The sequence below is a fragment of the Cebus imitator genome, unplaced genomic scaffold, assembly GCF_001604975.1.
Source record: "Cebus imitator isolate Cc_AM_T3 unplaced genomic scaffold, Cebus_imitator-1.0 Scaffold39, whole genome shotgun sequence".
NCBI lineage: Eukaryota > Metazoa > Chordata > Mammalia > Primates > Cebidae > Cebus > Cebus imitator.
Window position 1 is genome coordinate 3,189,220 of NW_016107354.1, and position 20,016 is coordinate 3,209,235.

General features: G+C 40.4%; 1 pseudogene; it reads left to right on the forward strand.

Annotated features, from left to right (window-relative positions):
- The first annotated feature begins 13,875 nt into the window (after positions 1-13,875).
- Positions 13,876-13,997, forward strand: LOC119470765 (annotated as a pseudogene).
- The last annotated feature ends 6,019 nt before the right edge of the window (positions 13,998-20,016 follow it).

The following is a 20,016-nucleotide window of genomic DNA, read 5'->3' on the forward strand; positions in this document are numbered from 1 at the left end:
AAAAAAAAAAAAAAAAAAAGAAAAGAAAAAAATACAAGCAAAACATGGCTCCTATCCGTGCACCAAACGGCTGGTGGGCATTAGCCCCTGGAGAACTTGCTGCAGACCTGGCCATCAGAATTCAAGGAAAAGTTGACAGAGCAGGAGAAATTCCAGAGAAGGGCAATTAAGAGAAGTTGCAGCTGAGCCCCTACCTGCCCATCGATTCTAAGACAAACAGGACTCTATTGTTGGAAATGCTCAGAGATGATGTTGCCAAAGGCTACAAAATCACAAGGCACATGGTTAGAACTGCGGACTTATTACTGAAGTTCAGGGAAAGAAGAGTTAATGGCACCAAAGGTAGTGGATGTAGTGGAAAGGACCCAGGCTTCAGAGTCAGATGAACTGCGCTCTGCTTCACAGAAGCCACTCACTTGGAACATTCTGTCATCTCTGATTTAATCATCATATTCATCGGGAGAAATGGAGATAAGAATATTTGCGTAGTAGCCCTAAAATGAGAATTCACTTTGCTCTGCTTAAAGAGCATGCCACAAACACATATTCAAGTAGTGATTACTGTCATGAGAAATGAACGCACTAAAGTGTGGCCTTTTTGCAAGTATCCCTTCATACATGTCGTCTGTGCTTTCATGTCTTCAGAGGTAACTTGAGCTGAACCTTCAACTAGAGTCTAAATGGGTTTAAATGAAGTTGGGAGTTAGTTTATAATGGGCTACAAGATAAATGACAGGTGTTTGAGTAGTGCCATATGTTTTAGATATTGATTTTGCAGAAATTAAACATCCCATCCTCAGCACACTGTCCTTAGTACCTTGGTACAAGGATTCATGGGGCAGAATCCTGAACCAATGGATCACCAGAATCCCCAAGGCAGCATCAGGATTTTCAATGATCCTTCAGGCAGCTGACAGTACAGTGGGGAGGATGGGGTGATAGCACATCAAAGCCAAGGGATGAATTTGCCACTTCAGGCCAGTGTTTGCCCTCCAGACAGAGTTTCTGGGCAGCAACTTTTCCTTCCATTCAAAATTTGGGTTGGAACTGGAGAGCAACTCCTCTAATAATCTACACCCACTGGCAGCTACTTGTCCTTGAATATAAACTCCTTGCATGTTACAAATATTCCAAAAAATCTGCCCATAGTTGCAAACAACTCCATTTCCTTAGAAACGATTACAGATGTAAATAAGTAATCACTCCAGAAAGTAGATAATTCATACCACTTTCCATTTGTGACCCGCCTTGCAGCTGTCCCCTTGACATGCCTTAGCTGTTTTCTGCCACAACCCTATTGTTTGGGAAAATATTCTCATCTGGTTACACGACTGTTGAAACTTGCCTATAAAATGATGAGCCATTTGTGGCAATGCCACTGCCTAGGGAATTAGTCGCTATTAAAATCGTGTTCAAACTAGGGTGTTGCCAAGGTGCCGATATCTTGGGAAGCTGCCTGGAGGGCTTTGGCTCTCTAACAAAGACTTGAAGATGGCAGAATCTCAGTGGGGTTTCTAAATCATGGACAGACAGACAATTTGAGGCCACAATTGCCTGGAGACCACTCTAAAAGCCTTAGTGAGTGAAATATCCTGGGTTTCAAAAGCTTTTAATTCACAAGAGCCAGATGTGGCCCAATGTGGGCAGGTAAAATAGGGAAGCTTTGAGCTGAGAACCAAAGCCAGAAAAAAGAAAGGTGAAGAAAAGCATGTCATTGACCCATTTTTCTCTTTCTCCATCATATGCAGCTATTCATAAACCCATAACACTAATCCAAATAGCAATTAATACACAGACTAGCATGTTCCTGCTTGTACCTGAAAGTTGTAAATGGCTGTAAAGTCAGTCGTGTGTAAATGGTGGAGTGACGTGTGTGAGGCATACCAGAACAAGACATGCCCAAGCTTTTCATTCTTTGTCAAGTCTGGATTAGCCTGAGAGAGGGGACTGTAGGCATGAATAATGCAAACACCAAGGACCTGGAGTCTTTTTGTGTTAGTGTGGGAGGTATCAGGATAATGGTCCTCGTAGCAGGCTGGTGCTTCCAGTGGCATTTTTCTCAGGCTAATGTTAAAGTTAATTTGCATTCTCTGATCCCTCCCAGACTCTTCTCTCCAGGAGCAGCAGGGTGGAAGGGGGAGGGGGTTGAAGTTGTCAAGAAGCTCCATAGACTTGTCCTTGTATAAATGGTCTTCACATTTTTCTTTTATTGTCATACTTCCTAAAAGAGTTTTGAAAAACTATACGCATTTGCACATTTTTAAGTTGACATCTAAAATATTTCATCCTTAAGTAGCTGTAAATCATGTAATTTATGGTACACTGTCAATATTAATTTTAAAAATTAAACTGATATACGATTATTGTAAACATATCTGGTGGAATGTAAATATTCTACACCTCAATTCCCACTATAGTCTGCTTAATGACGTGCTGTATGTATGCAGATCTAAGTTAGCTGATCTATATTTAACAGTTTCTTGCTCTTCTTAAATTTTGACTTTCATTTCATTCCACATACTGTATTTTAACCTAATATATCAGTTTAATCTACTTTAAAAACTTATTACTTCATACCTTTTCTGCAGCAAAACTAAGACTATACATTGAAGGCTTTATTTTTATTTCCATTGAGAGACATGTTAAATTTATCTGATAATTTTTTGGTAAAAGCAAAGAAAGAGGAGTTTAGATAAGTGTTCACAATAATGTAAAACAGCTCTCACCTCTTATGTGTTATTTTTACTTTTAAAAAGGAGAACAGTGGCTTGTTTTTTAAGTTAAACATGAAACTAATCACCTCCTTTTCCTTGAAATACAGAACATGCAAATGAGACATAGACCAAGACCAAATGAATGAGAGTTATCTCCAAGCTCTTTTCCTTTGCTGAAAATGAAGAAAATGCAGAAAGAGTACACTTCCTAGGAGATGAGTATTTCCCAGCATGGTTTTTTATGAATGTTGAGCATTCTAAATCTACAGGAGGGAGACAGAGAGAGAGATGTTGGAGCTTTGCCCTGTGTGTATTGGTAAGAGAGGAGACAGGCCCAGCTGTTTCTGTTACTTCTCACGTTCACTCTCTGCTGTATTCTAACTGGTTTTGCTGTCAGAAGTAAGGCATTCCTTGACAATATTTGCTCCAGAGAGGGGGTTAAGTGAAAAGTATCACTCCTCCCTCCTATAACACTCCATAATACGTCTGAGTTTATAATATCCCTATGTGTAAAGCTACACCTCCCCAAAAGCCACACTTTTCTCTTAATGAAAATATGTACCAGGCAGGAGAAAATATAAAGCCCAGTAACAAATCAATGGTGCCTCGATTAAAGGAGGCTTCTTAAATACTAATATTTGAAATTGCCCCCTTCTTTGGAACCCAGGAGGATTTTTCACTCTAGAGCAAAACCCTACAATAAAATTGGGGTGGATGACAGGTGCCCTCTTTCCTTTGTGAAGAGGAGGACAGTGTAACCTCTGTCCAAATGCAAAAAAAAGAAACAAACAAGCAAAGTCCAACCCCATAGGGCTTCATGTGCATGCTTGCCACCTGAAACAGATAAAGTACGGCTTCCATCTCGCCATGTTTCACTTCTGCCTTTTGCATCTCATGTGGACATGTCTGACTGGCAAAGCCTAAATCTCATGCAGAGCTCTAGCTATATTGAGTCTGGCAAATACAGAATTTCCCTTCCAGCCTCTGCATTATCAGAAAGCATTGAGAAGATTGGCATGGATATTGAACCATCTGATCCTTGCTCTCCACGCAGCTGGAAAAGCCTATAAAGTGATGGCGAGACCTTGAAAGATGGAAAGGCTTAAACGGCCATCTCTAACTCAGCAAGAGATGAATTGAACTTATCTCCACACCTGCTTTCCAAACAGCTAATCATGTACCAACCCTGTTCTTCACCTATGCTTCACATTTCAGTGATGACACCAGCATTTACTCAAGAAATCTGAACATCTGCTTTTGTTCTTTCTCTTCCCTCCCACTCCATTATATCAATTCTATCTGCTCAGGTCTCTTATATCTTGTTCCTCCCCTCCCGCCTCATTGCCAACGTCTTATTTAAAGCCTTCATCCTCTCTCATCTGGACATTTGTATGTAATCTCTCACTTGCCTCTATGCCACCAGTCTCTGACCTCCATATTATTGCCAAAGTAATATTATGAAAACATAAATTGATTACATTATTCAACGATTTTTTTCACCTCCTTTAGCAATGGTTCTCAGCCCTGGCTACACATTAGTGTCACCTGGAGAGCTTTTAAGGTCCCAATATCTAAGCCACTGCCAGATCAATTCAGTCAGAATCTCTGGGTGGGACCCAGACCCAAACATAAATATTTTTAAAACTCCCTCACCAATGCTCAGCCAAGGTTAAGAACTGCCATTGCATGCAGGCCATTCTCAATCCAGCTTCAAAATCACAGGCTGTCATTTTCTACACGGAAGCTCCAACCACACCAAATATCTTTCAGTTCCCAGACATGTTCTGCCCCTCACCTCTCTGGCTTTGCATGGCATGCTTCCTGCCACTGCCTGGAACTCCCTTTCTCCTCCCTTGACCTGGAAAACTCCTCTGTATTCATGAATACACTTACCCATGGAGGGTGTGCACTCTATACTTCACACACTTACAATCACAGCACTTCCCTCACTGTATCAGAGTTAGCTTATTTGCATGGTTGTTTCTCCATAGATCCTTGGCTCATTGAAAACAATGGATTCATCTCTGTCTCCAATGCTAGCACATTTCAGTGGATTCTCAGTACACATGGGCCAAATGAGTGAATGAATTAGTGAATTAACCAGGCATAGATGAGGCAGTTGACTCTATGTGCTTCACCTGTTCCTCCGACTTACTACCTGTACTAAGGATGTTAATTACAGGGATGGCCCACACCCAGTTTTTTTTCTCCATCAAACATTCTCATTTATCTTTCTCGGCCTACAGTGGAACATGAAAACAAATGCTAAAAACAATACAACACTGATGCGATATTAATATCTGATTCCTCTTCTTTAGGGTAGAGGAAATATATTGTTTGGTTCTATGTGGATGCTCATCTCATTTGGCACTATAATTGTGATTACCAATATTATTATTAGGTAATCCTAATCTGGGTTCATTACATCAGAACACACACCTTTAGATGTCAGGGCTTTTGTACTCCTATGGGGAACTCTCAGTCTCATCACCTGCCATTATTCAAGCATCTTTTACCTGTAATTCAATAACACTGAATATCCTGTTGCAAATTCCCTATGGAAACCCCTGCAAGCCTAGAAGTACACTTATTTTTCTCCTCCACGATCTGCTGCCTGTATGATCTTTCTCGTGATTTTCTTCTCTTGCTCTTATTCTTCACCTACCTCAATCCACCCCATGACAACTTTCACCTGAGCACTCTCTTCTCTCCCTGCATCTTCCTTTTCACAGAAGTGAGAGCTTAGGTGAAAGTAAGCACTACTTGCAAAAGTCTCTCCAACTTGCAGAAATCATACTTGGATTATGCTCAGATGCTTGACCAGCAATAACGACCTGGAAGCTTTTCTTATTAAACATTTAGTGACCATCAGAGAAGCACTACATTTAGAGACTGGGTAGAAATCATCTCTTAATTCTAGAAGTAGAATGACTAGCACAATGAGTATGAATATTTTAAGACAATTGATAAATATTGCCAAATTGCTTTCCAAAACCTTCCAGCATTTTGTAATGTAAGCAATAGTGAAAGTCTTCATCTCTTCCAAGTATGATCATGGGCTAGCTTAATTGCATTATTGACAACATAAGAATTGTGTGAACAAATAAGTGGTGGAGATTTTTTAATGGGCAGTATATTAATAAACCATTCTAACCCTGGGGTTCTGGAAATGTTAGCCCTTTCTGGCCATCGTAGAACAGCCTGTAACAGCCTGTGAGACTGTGACCTCAAAGACTCAGTAGTATCGCACTTGAAGTTAGTTTCTCGTCAGAGTTTTATATGGGTTGGGTGACGCATGCCAAGCAGCTCTCCTTCTCAAACAGGCTTGCTCAGGAACCCGGAAGGCTTCTGCCATGTAACTTGGCCTTCCCAAAGCCCTTTACTTCCAGCCTTATGATTGGGGGAAAAAAAAGAGCATGGGGGAGGCACGCTCACTTTTAGCTGCCTCCCAAACTATAATTATATACCACTCTTCTCTTTCCTATTCCAAAAAGCAATAATTCAAGCATTCTTCTGGTATGATACAAAGTTTATTCTATGTGGTTTCCCTTTCCCAACTTCTGAAAATCTGCCAAGAAACATTCACATGTTCATAAGTCCACCTTAGTTGCCATTTGTTTACTCAGCTCACCACCTTACCCCGTGTTGCTCCACTCTCTATATGTGGCTGCTCATGAGTGAAGTTTCAGGCCTTTCCAGGACACACAGTTAACCCCATTTGTGAGCATACATCCATGGCTCTCCCATGATGAGAGCTTCTGGCATTTCTGCCTCCAGGCCTGGATGGTCACTCCTGCTCAGACTCTGCGTCTCTTAATTCTGTCTTCCTCTCTGTTCATTGCCTGCACATTCTCTCCAAGTGGATGCCCTCATCAGCTAACACACTGCTGGCTTAGCAGTCTCCATGTTGAAAGAATGCCTCTTTTCCAATAGTTCCTAGGCAAGCAGCAACTACAGAGACCTACCACTGTGTCCAGACTCATGGGAGCTGTTTAAAGATAAGAAGATGGTCTGAGGAGAGCCAGGATCAAGCGAGGGTGGAATATAGGAGGTGGGAGTCACTGGATCAGAGATGGCAAATGTGCGACAAACCTGCTGCCAGTAGTCCCCTCACCCACGGTAACACGGCTATCAATCCTGGCCCTCTTAATCCTTTCAACACAGACTCTACCAGCGAGTAGTTGAAATTTATTTACTGTTTCTACATTAAACTCTATATTCAGCCAGTAGAGTTCTTACTTAGCACATGACAGGTACTTAATAAATACTGAATTAACCAAAACTGAACCAGAGCTTCATTTAATCCAGGGAGTAAGCTTAGTAACAAGGTAGGTCCAAGATTAGAAACCTGAAGGTCAAAGCTTTTCAGAGAGTTAGGAGCAGGTACAGTGCCAAAAGCCAGGAAATCAAAATCAAAGCCCCCAGAATGTCAAGTCACTTGGACCACTGCAATAACCCCTAATGGGTCCCCCTACCTCTCGGCTTAGCCCTTCTCACCCTCAACAATGCCTTCTCCAGATCAAAGTCACCCCTCACTAGCTTCTTTAAAGGCTTTGCTGATTTCTCTTTGCTTTGGGGATAAAAACAAGATACTTTCTACAGTTTCCAAGGCTGCTAGCCCCAGCCCAGGTCTCCTCCTCCAGCCTCACCTCCACACATCCCCCCCTGAGCTAAGGGACTTTACACAGCTACCTCATCTAATCTTACCACCCAACCATGAACCAGGCTTAATAGTCTAATTTTATAGGTGACAAATTCTCACCTGGTCTTCAGGGAGATTATATGAATTAGCCAAAGTCATGAAGCTGCCAAGCATAATTTGAATCTATCTCTGTGTGGTTCTGAAGAATGCATTCAGGAATAGATAGACATTTCCTATTAATTCAGCTTTGTTTGTCAGGGACTTTCTTTTCTTTTTACTAAAATAAAATCAAAACAAAAGAGAACTGGCTATTCCATTGGAACCCATATACACATATGCAAAGGGAGGGGGACGGAGACACACAGACAGACAGAGACACAGAGAGATAAACAGAGAGATATAGAGAAACAGAGAGAGAGTATAAGAGACAGAGAGAGAGACAGAGACAGAGAGACACACAGAGATCTAGTTGCTTGATTCACTTTCAGCCCATTGTGTCTGAACAATGTAAACAGGGATTTCTAGTTAGTATGTGTGACTAGATCCAACTTCCCGAAGAGGAGAATGGCTAAAGGTACTGTTTTCCTTTATGTTACATTTTTTCTTTTTCTTCCTTTTTTTAAAATAGTCTTCAAACCTTCAAGTCTGAAAAGAAGGAATTCCAGGAAAGTGTCCCCCTCAATGAGTGAGCCATTTCTGAACGGGGCCAGAATACACACAACTGGGATTTTCCTTTCTCTCACCCCTGTTTCCACCCCCTGCCTCCTGTAGATTTGATTCTGAGTGAGACTTTGCTCCTACTGCACGGGAGGTCCTCTCCTATCCAGCTGGGCCCTCACTCAGAATGCCAATGCCCCAGGGCTGAAAAGCCCTTTCACCAGAAATGTCCTAGCTGGAGTCTTTTTAGCCTTGACTGACAAAAGCATCCACACAATATAGGGCAGTGCCTTCTCCCTGGCACTGCCATTTGGCTCAGCTCCAAAGACTAAAGAAATGAAGCCTCAAAGGATGTACAGTGTTGCCCTGCTGGACGGAAGCCCAAGCTGACCACATGAAAAGTACCATTTCTCCTGTCCAGCAGCCCACTGTGGCTATGCAGGCTGGAACCTGACAGCAAGAGGCTGCATGTTAGACGAAAGCAATGCAAAAAGGGTGTGGAGCTTGCAGCCTTAGCATTCACCACCATGCTGGCGGGCTCCAAAGATAAACAGCGCACCCTTTCCCAGAAGGGGTTCAGGGTTGTTGCAACATCTCCCACTATTTATCTCAGGTAAAAAGTGTAGCAGGTCTTCCAGTTTCCTTCTTCCAGAGTAGGTATGCTTGCTTTTATAGGCTCGGTATGACTAACATGTAAACTTTACACATCTGATCAGGGCTATCCCTTTACATGACTTTTCCTAGTATTCCTTGGAGGAGCTGAGTTTTCATCTGTGCTAGGAAAGGTCTGATTGAAAGGGAAGAGCTTCAGTTGCCACTGCAGAAGGAAGTCCTCCTTAGAGAGTCTTTTTTAGAGAGTCTTTTTTAAAAGATCAATCAAAGGGAGAAGTAGGCAGATCAGAGAAAGAGTGCAGGGCCCCAGACCTCAGTGCTAAGGAATTACACAAGGTTTTGGGATAAACCACAGCTCACCATGCCCTGTGGCTGACAAAACACCAGCTGTAGGCATCTTAGGGCTACCAGAGCAAGAGAGCTACAAAGGAGGCCAGTGATCACCATGGGCTTGAGTCTTAAGAAGCTTCCAGGGAGATATTTATGCAAACACATCAGTTATGCAAATATGTCAGTTATGCAGGATGAGTAAGTTCTGGAGATCTATTGTGTGGCATTGCGACTACAGTTAATAAAAGGCTACTGTATACTTGAAAATTGCTAACAAAGTAGATTTTAAATGTTCTCACACACAAAAAAATGATAAGCATGTAAGGCAAGGGCATGCTAATTCACTTAATCTAATCATTTCACAATGTGTACATATACCAGAACACTGAGTTGTACATCATAAATATATGTAATTTTAATTTGTTGATTATGCCTTAATAAAGCTGAGTAACAGAGAAGAAAAAGAAGCTTCTGTAAGGAATGAATAATCTGAGCAACCACTATGTTATTCTCTGAAATGGGCACATCTTGGCCTTCCAATTCTTGTCATAGCATAAGGAATCCATATTCCACCTGGGTCCATCTTGGGTCTGTCTATAATAATACTCTAACTTTAAATGGGCTATAACAAAGATTAGTTAATAATGAATAAACTCACCTCATTTAAAAAGAACATAGAGACTACCATTTACATGTATACATCAAGTTTCAGTCCTCAGGGGGAAAAAATCTATAAAGCAGGTTTTGCACAAATCTAAGATCAGCCAAGTGATGTATTTTAGGAGGTACCATCTATACACAATGTGATCTGCAGAAGTAGTAAAAATATTCTTGATTTACACAATTAGAAACCAAGGCTCAGAGAATAATTTGAACAAGAACACAAGGATAAAGTAAGGGCTAGAACCTTGCTCAGTCTGCCCACTGATCTTTCTACCTGACCTCATATACTCTTGGGGCCTGATAGAAGCACTCCATAAATGTAAAATGGAACTGAGGCCTTTTCAAGTATCTAGGACCGTCTGAAGGCCATGACTCAGCCATTGGGACAAAGAAAGTGCAAGCAGATCTTCAGAAGAACTGGGAGTTTTTGAAATAAAGCCCAAACCAGCAAGTAAGAGTTTCCAAGCTACCCGTTTGCCTGGCTTCTCTCATGCTAGGTAGGAGTGCAGCCTCTCTTTGAGTGCTGACTTCTCTGAATTCCTGAATCACCAACAAACCCTTCAAAACATTTCTGCTGTCTTGGTAGAAGACACTTGAGTCCAGGAATTTGAGACCTACCTAGCCCAACTAGGCTTTCTTTGGTTAGTTCTCCAAAACCAAAATCTCCTGGATGGCTGTCTCTTTCCTGGGATTTGTGGCTATAATTTCTATGGTCACCATAAGAAAACTTTTTATTTTTTAATGTTACACATTTTTGCTGTGTGCTTCCTATGTGCTAGGACTAGGTTGCTTGTGCCTAAAATATATGTGGCTCTTCCTGTGTTCATTTCCCATAAGATAGTTGGGGACAGGAAAGCGAAGTGCTACAAATTTGAGCTATTATGGGTATTTCTATAATTTTCTTTGTTTTTTGACAATGAATGTGAAACTTAAGAAAAATAAAATAGTTAATTACAATAACATTGGCTGGGAGTGGTGGCTCATGCCGGTAATTCCAGCATTTTGGGAGGCTGAGGCAGGCAGACCACTTGAGACCAAGAGTTCAAGAACAGCCTAGCCAAAACATGGAGAAAACCCATCTCTGTTCAAAATACAAAATTTAGCTGGGCATGGTGGCAGGCACCTGTAGTCCCAGCTACTCGGGAGGCTAAGGCACGAGAATTGTTTGAACCCAGGTGGCCAAAGTTGAAGTGAGCTGAGATCACACCACTGCATTCCAGCCTGGGAGATAGAGTGAGACTCCATCTCAAAAACAAAAACAAACAAACTTAAAAAAAAAAGAGGAGGCCAACATGACCAAAGAGCAGTGGGAAATGCAGTACCAGCTGAGGCCGAAGAGGTGGGCAGTGGCCACCTGTGCAAGGACTACTTTAAGTTACCATAAAATGAGTGGGTTTCATTAGATTTCAGTTCTACACCTAAAAGTAAGATCTCAAAAACTGAAATTAAAAACAGAGCTAAATCCTTATCTTCCATAGTGGAAAGTCAACATATAACATCTAAACTGAAAAAATGTGAAGTAGCATTATAAACATTATTTAGAGATAAGTAAATTTCTAAAGAATTAAACAAGTTGAAAATTGGTTCCTCTAGGGAAAGGGAAATTGGAGAGTTCCTTCTACCCCAGACATTCTCTTACCTTACCCTCTTTCCCCTCAGAGCACCTAACTCTGAAATCACCTTGTCAACCTCACTCCCTTGTGCCTGAAGTGAGAACAAGCTCATGAAGAAGAACCGTTTATTTTCTCCCCTTTAGAATTCCCTCCAGCCTAGCCCCTCCTACACTTGGAGCTTCTGTCTGTCTCCCTCACAGGAGCTATGTGCTCCAGGAGGGCAGCGACTGTGTTACAGTCATTTCTATATCCATTGTGCCTGACTCAGTGCCCCCAAATAGCAAACCTCAGTTTATTGAATCCGGTTAAATTGCATTGAATTGAATTCCTTTCTGAGTCCCAGCCTACAAGAATCAGTAGCTCTGCTAATGTGTAGCCTTTTAGCCTCATTGCAATGTGCTTTATTTCAACTGCTAACTCCTACTTAGCAGGCAATTGTATAAACATACCTCAACAAGAGAAAGGTCAATTGTTTCCCTTGTAACTATGTGGCACATGTAAAGTTTGGAAAACCACAGAGGTATCATTTTTTAGAACAAAGGCCTACACAAATAATCTGATTTTTAACTACTCATTATATAAGTAACAATCTCCTTTTCTCCCTGGTTATAACTGGGCATTGGGTCTTTAGTGCCTATGTAAGTTCCTGCTGCAGAGGCTGAGAACTTTGTAGGAAAAGAATCCAGGAATGAATGAATGAATGAATGAGAGTTCTTACATCCTAATAATGTTGACAATAACCAACAGTTACAAAGTGCTCTCTGGTTTGCAAAGTACTTTTCACACACATCTTCTTTAATTTCTACACTTATCCTGTGAGGGTGGAGCATCATTCCCATTTTATAAACGATGACACTATACGTCCAGAGGTGAAATTAAATGGGCAGAGACAGGGGGAAGGCCACGTCATCTAACTCCAGAAGAAATTCTGCTTCCCCTACCTCACTGCTCTCTGGGGAGGGGTGGGAAACAGAGATGCCCAAAGATTCATCGATGCTTATGGTCAAAACAAACCTGGTAAACTTATTTAGGATGCTCTTGAAGTGACCTACCTAAGTAATGAGCAAATGCATCAGCCATGGCCCCTGTTAGCCTTTGAGCATATCCTCCAAATAACCTACACCAAGCCTCAGGCATCTCATGTGTATGGAATAGAGGGCTAGACAGGGAACAGTTAAAGACTAACCTCATGTAGAGCTTAATATCTGCCAGGACTTGTTCTGAGCATGTTACAAATATTGCCTAACGTAATTATTATAACACCCATACATTACATAGTAAAACATAAAGAGGAAATAAAAATAATAGCTAGAGGCCGGGTGCGGTGGCTCACGCTTGTAATCCCAGCACTTTGGGAGACCGAGGCAGGCGAATCATGAGGTCAGAAGTTCGAGACCAGCCTGGCCAACATGGCGAAACCCTATCTTTACTAAAAATACAAAAAATTAGCTAGGCATAGTGGTGAGCACCTATAATCCCAGCTTCTTGGGAGGCTGGGGCAGGAGAATCACTTGAACCCAAGAAGTGAACCCAAGAGGTGGAGGTTGCAGTGAGTCGAGATCGTGCCACTACACTCCAACCCAGGCAACAGAGTGAGACTCCATCTCGAAAACAAAGAATTAAAAATAGGCCAGGCACAGTGGCACACTCTTATAATTCTGGCACTTTGAGAGGCCAAGGCAGGTGGATCACAAGGTCAAGAGATCAAGACCATCCTGGCCAACATGGTGAAACCCCATCTCAAAAAAAAAAAAAAAAAAATTAGCCAGGCATGGTGGCACACACCTGCAGTCCCAGCTACTCGGGAGGTCGAGGCAGGAGAATCGCTTGAACCTGGGAGGCAGAGGTTGTAGTGAGCCTAGATTGCATCACTGCACTCCAGCCTGGTGACAGAGCAAGGCTCCGTCTTCAAAATATAAATAAATAAACGAATAAAAATAATAGCTAGAACAGGGGTCAACAACTGCAGCCAGTGAACCAAACTGGCCCACTGCCTGTTTTTGAATATAAAGTTTTTCTGGAACACAGCCACAAACATTTATTTACATATTGTCTATGGCCGCTTTCACAATTCAGTGGCAGAGCTGGATAGTTGAAACAGAGATCATTTGGCCCACAAAGCCTAAGCTATTGACTATGTGACACATTACAGAAAAAGGTTTGCCAGTCCCTGGTTTAGATGAATACCCCTATTTTGGCATATACATTATAAGCACACTTTTTAAATGTAACTGACCCTCCCATGAAACTATAAACTCTTTATATGTAGTGAATATGCCTTATTCATCTTCACAACTCAGCGGCTAGCACAGGAGCTGCCATAGAGTGGACCTAGAAAAAAATGTGTAATGTTTCAGGAAAAATTGTGAGTAATAACATTACACTGTTATAAATTTTGTGGATATAATGTAATACCTAGACCAAACACTAAAGAGCTATCGAAGAAGCACATTAAAGAACAATATGGTGAATCAAAATGGGATGCTAAGAAATGACCAACTAACTCACAGGAAGGCAAGAAAAAAAACCCGAAAAACAAAAAAGCGTGAACAAACAGAAAACAAAATACAAAATGGTAGATGTAAGTCTGAACATATCAATGACACTAAATGTAATAGTGTAAATACATCAACCGAAAAGCAGAATCTATGGCCATACCACCCTGAATAATGCACCTGATCTTGTCTGATCTTTGAAGCTAAGCAGGGTCAGGCCTGATTAGTACTTGGATAGGAAACCACCTGGGAATACTAGGTGCTGTAGGCTTTTTTTTTTTTTTTTTTTTTTTTTTTTTGAGACAGGGTCTTGCTCTGTCAAGTAGGCTGGAGTGCAATGGCTCACTGCACTCTCAAGCAGTTCTCCCACCTCAGCCTCCCAAGTAGCTGGGGCTACAGGCACTCGCCACCACACCTAATTTTTTTTTTGTAGACATGAGGTCTCACCAAGCTGGTCTTGAACTCCTGGGCTGAAGCTATCCACCTGCCTCGACCTCTCAAAGTGCCAGAATCACAGGTGTGAGCCACCATGCCCAGCCGGTACACTTTTTCAAGACAGCAATTGTGTATTGAAAAAAAATTTTTAATAAAAATAGTGGATTAAAAAAACATAACTATGTGCTACCTATAAAAAACTCACTCCAAAGACAACAATATAGGTAGGTTGAAAGTAATGGGATGGAAAAGGTTGTATTCATTTCCTATTGCTACTATGACAAATTACTACAAACTTAATGGCTTGAAAGAGTACAAATGCATTATCCTACAGTTTTGTAGGTCAGAAATCTGATACAGTTCTTATAAGGCTAAAGTTAAGGTATTGGAAGGGCTGCACTTACTTCTGGAAATTCTGGAGATAATTTGTTTTCTTGTCTTCCCCAGCTTTCTAGCTTCTAGAGGTCAACCACGTTCTTTGGTTCATGGCTCCCTTCCTCCATCTTCAGAGCCGGCAATGATAGGTGAGTCCTTTTTATATCACGTCACTCTGACCTCCTCTTCTGCCTCCTTTTTCTACTTTCAAGAATCTTGGAATTACATTGAGTCCACCTGGATAACCCAGGATACCCTCCTCAACTCAAAGTTCTTAAGTTAATCACACCTGCAAGGTCTCTTTTGCTATGTAAGGTCACACATTCACAGGTTCTGAAAATCAGGACATGAACATCTTTAGGGTCATTATTCTGCCTGCAACAAAGATATATCATGTAAACTTTAATTTTAAAAAGGCAGATGTGGTTACGTTAATGTGAGATAAAGTAAACTTCAGAGCAAGGATTATTACCAGAGATAGAGAGGGATATTACATAGCGGCGAAAGGGCCAATCTACCAAAAAAAAAGAAAAGGCTGGGTATGGTGGTTCACACCTGTTATCCCAATGCTTTGGGAAGCCAAGGCAAAAGTATCACTTGAGCCCAGGAGTTCAAGATTAGCCTGAGCAACGTAGCAAGCTCCTGTCTCTGCAAAATTTGTTAAAAATTAGCCAGGCATGGTGGTACATGCCTGTAGTTCCAGCTGCTTGGGAGGCTGGTATGGGAAGATTGCTTGAACCCGGTAGTTCACGTTTGCAGTAAGCAATGATCATGCCATTGTGTTCTCTCCTGGGTGACAGAGCACAAGCCTGTCTCTAAAAACGAAAAAACAAAACAACAACAAAAAAAAATTGGGAACAATCTTAATCTTGTTGAGAACTATCAATATCAACGTATCAACAAGCATGGCTAATGGCTATCCTTCTCATTACTCATATTCAACATAGTTGTGGAACTTCTAGCCAAGGCAGTAAGGCAAGAAAAGAAAAAGCATAGAGATTGGAAAGAAATAAAATGGTTTTTATTTAATTGCATATGTAGAAAACCTCAAAAAATCTATTTTAAAAATTTAAAAAAATCTAGAAGAAGTGTTTTCAGCAGGGATGCAGGATATGGAAAAAATATATAAATCAATTATATTTTTGTATACCTGCAATGAACACATGGCCACAAAAATACAATACCATTCATAATTGCTATAAAAGCAGGTGTAAATCTAACAAATATGTACAAGACTGGTATGCAGGAAATTATACAACAGTGATGAAATCAAAGAAGACCTAAATAATGGAGAGAGAGACATGCTCCATTCATGGATAGAAGGTTCAACATAGTAAAGTTATCTATTCTACCCAAATTGATATGTCGGTTTAATGCAATTCCTATCAAAATCCCAGCAAGATATTTTGTCAATTGTATTATTCTAAAATCTATAAGGAAAGACAAAGAAAAAACAATAGCCAAAGCAATCTGAAAAAGAAAAATTAAGTAGGAGGTAACTCATTTTACCAGAATTCAAGACTTATTACATAGCCACAATAATAAAAACTGTGATATTGGCAAAGCGATAGACACATAGATCAATGGAACAGAATAGAGAATCCAAAAATAGACTCATACAAATATGCCCAACTGAGTTTTACAAAGGTGCAAAAGCAATTCAATGGAGAAAAGAAAGCTTTTCAATAAATGCTATGGAGAAATTGAACACCCATACACACAAAAAACTAAAACTAAAACTAAAATCTCACATCTTACACAAAAAGTAACTCCAAATGGATCATGGACTCAAATGTAAAATGTATAATTACCAAACTATTAGAAAAAAATAGAAGAAAATCTATAGGATCTAAGGCTAAACAAAGGATTCTCAAACTTGACACCAAAAGCACAAGCCATAAAGGAAAAACTGATAAATTCATTAAAATTATAAGCTTTTGTTCTGGGAAAGGTCCTATGAAGAGGATGAAAAGACAGGCTATAGACCAGGAAAAAATATTTGCTAACTACTTATCTGACAAAGGACTAGTATCTAGAACATATTTTTTAAAACTTTCAAAACTAAACAGTAAAAACAAATCCAGTTGGAAAATGAGCAAAAGACACAAACAGACATTTCGCTGAAGAGGACATAGAGATGGTAAATACGCATATAAAAGGATGTTCAATATCATCGGCCACTAAGAGCATGCAGATTAAAGCCATAAAGAGATATCACTACATACCTATCAAAATGACTAAGGTAAAAAATAGTGACAACACCAAACATTGGCAAGGACGCAGAGAAGCCAGATCATTCACACATTGCTTTTGGGAATGTAGACTGGTATAGTCACTCTGGAAAACAGGCACTTCCCTTAAAAAACAACTAAATATCCAATTACCATATGACCCAGCAATTGCATTCCTGGACTTTCATCCCAGAGAAAGAAAGCTTATATTCACTCAAAAGTCTGCATGTAAATATTTATAGCAGCTTTATCTGTAATTGCCAAAAAGTGGATGTCCAGATGTCCCTCAGTGGGCAAAAGGTTAAACTAACTGTGGTACACCCATACCACAGAAGATTACTCGGCAATAACAAGAAACAATAAAAACACACAACCTGAATGTATCTCCAGAGAATTACGCTGGGGGGAAAAAAGCCAATCACTAAAGGCTATGCACATTGTACAATTCTATTTATGTAAAATTCTGAAAGTGACAGAATTGTAGACATGAGAGGTCCTATCAGTGATTGCCAAGAAGGGCATGGGAGCAGATGGGAAGGGGATGTGGCTATAAAAATGCAACACGAGAGATCCTTGTGGTGATGGAAATGTTTTGTATCTTTGATGCAAATACTAATATTCTGGCTGTGACATTATGCTATAGTTTTCAAAATGTCACCACTGGTGGGAACTGGGTAGAGGGTACATGGAATCCTTCTGCATTGTTTCTTACAACTGCGTGTGAATCTATAATAATCTCAAAATTAAAAGTTTAATAAAATTTTTGACATCTTTCATTTAGGACTTCACAGGCAAATTAAGTCCTTATAGTTGTACGATCTTTACAGTCTTAAAGGAGGTTTCACATTCACCATTTCACAGAACCACTGACTCATTCATTCATTCATGAGTCATTTAAACAAATTCAGACAATCATTAAAAAATTATCTATCAAGCATAGTGCTTAGGCTCAGATTACAGTTATAAACCCTCCAATTCTTTCTCTCAAGCTGCTCACAGTCTTTTCATCCTCACTAACTACTTGAGGTAAGTAGAGTGGGTATTATCATTTTTGTTTTGCAACTGAAGAAATTGAGAACCAAAATCACACAGTTACTTTACCATGAGGCTAGCAGTAGAACTGGAGTCTTCTCCCTGTCTAAGGTCTCTCCATTTCACCCATGTTAAAGCAAAATGGTAAAGAATACAGGCTCTGGAGTTCAGATAGGCTCAGCTACACCATTTATTAGCTGTTTGCCTTTGGGTCAGTCAATCAATGGCTCCAGGCCTCAGTTTCTTCTTCTATAGAATAGAAATAATAATAGTTCCCATCTTACAGAATTCTACAAGATTTCAATATGTTAATACATGCATTGTGCTTAAAATTGTACCCAACACATAATAACAGCTAAAAAAAAAGTTGTATCTGACATTTGATATTGCCCATACATCAAATAAGTAACATAATGGAAACTATAATCATATAGAATTAATAGCTCATACAAACATATGGCATGTCTTTTGTAAGTCTTTCCAAGGTCACTAAACATCAATAAATATCCATTCATTGCTATGAGGAAAATGAGTAGAAATATTTACGATTTCTGTTTGAGAGAACAGAGAAGTAGCATGCTTGGTAGGGCATTAAAATGTCTCAAAGACAGAATTGAGACTGAAGTTAAAAGACCCTTTTCTTCATGATTATTTTTAAGAAAAGTTAAACATAAGACCCATTTCAAACTGTCTCATATTGGCCACAAAGGGAAGCTGTGGTGTCCATTCCTCGTTTGTACCTTGTAATTATCTCCTCCCTACTGTAACTGGTGACCATATGTCAGGATGTGCATGTGTTTTACACAGACAGATGGATGAGGCATAAAGGCCATAATCAGTTCCCTCCCATAACAATACCCTATTTTTTCACCTGCCCAACAATCATGGATTAATTATGAGACTCGTCTCCCCAACAGGTGGTGCCTGTGATCCCATGGCCATATCAGATCCACCTTCAGAATCAAGCAGATAAACAGCCTATCCAGAATTTCTAGTATAAATGTTCATCAGCTGTATATGCAAGCAGGTAGGGCAGGCGTGGTCATTAATTTACCAGACTGTTCTTTGACTTGGTATTTCAATGTCTGGTGTCTGTTGACAGAGTTGACAAGGCAGTTCTAAGCAGCCCCATTATGGATGTCAACTTAAGTCAGGCCATGCTATATCTAACACTCAAAGATTTGCCTAACCATTTCCAAATGGTTAGGCAACTAAATATCAGTTAGGGACACTGACATGATCCCTTCTCTCCTCACTACCCTCTTGGAGGCGGCTGGCACTCACTAGTTTCCCTGGTGGCTTATGTCAGGGATGCCTAGGATAGTCCCAATTTCAAATGTTCTCTTGGTCAATCACACAAACTATCAGAGCCATTGAAGCGGGTACCTTTCAGCCAGTCTCTTGTATCTCTAAATGGTACAAAAAATCTTTTTCAAACTATGTGTTCTAAGATTCAGAAAATAAAGTCACCATAGTTTAAGGCCCAAAGACTAGAAATAGTTGAGGTTAGATGTAAAAGGAAAGCAAGTTATTTTTCAGCCATGACACTGACAAAAAGGCATGCAGGATGCTGCACAACCAAGGACAAGCTCATAGGCAGTGGCTTGACCTATAAGCTAAACTAGCTGCTTTCTTCATGGAAAACAACCCTTACTTGAACGACTGACAGTCATTCCGACTTGGGTATTTGAAAGACATTTTCTTGAAAATGAATTAAGTGAGCTTCTCACTTCAAGAAAAACAAATGACTTATTTATTTGTCAGTATCAAAAGTTGAGCTGTCAAATACGAATTAGAATTTTGGAAAACTTGTATCAATAGCTCTGTGACTTTTACAAATGTGAGAGATGAACATTGGGACCCATGAGTTTAAGTGAGATCTCCAAGGGGATAGAAAAGAAGAGGGGTGTGAAACCCTCCTAGAGGATGGAGAGGGGGAAAAACACAGAAAGAGAAGAGATTAAAGAAGAGCAGTCAGGAAAGTGGAAGAAGAACCAAAAGAGAGTCACGGATGACAAGAGAGGGAAGAAATCAGTAACACCAAAGGCCGCAGAGAGCACACGGAGCATTTGTCCACACAGAGGACTTGGCCAGCAAAGCATGGAAGGCAGTACATGCTGGATTCTGTTTTTGAAAAGTGCTGAGACATCTGGCTGGCAGGCCCAAAAGGGGTGTGGGATGGTGGCCTGTTGACGAGGCCAGAACATGGGAGACCCA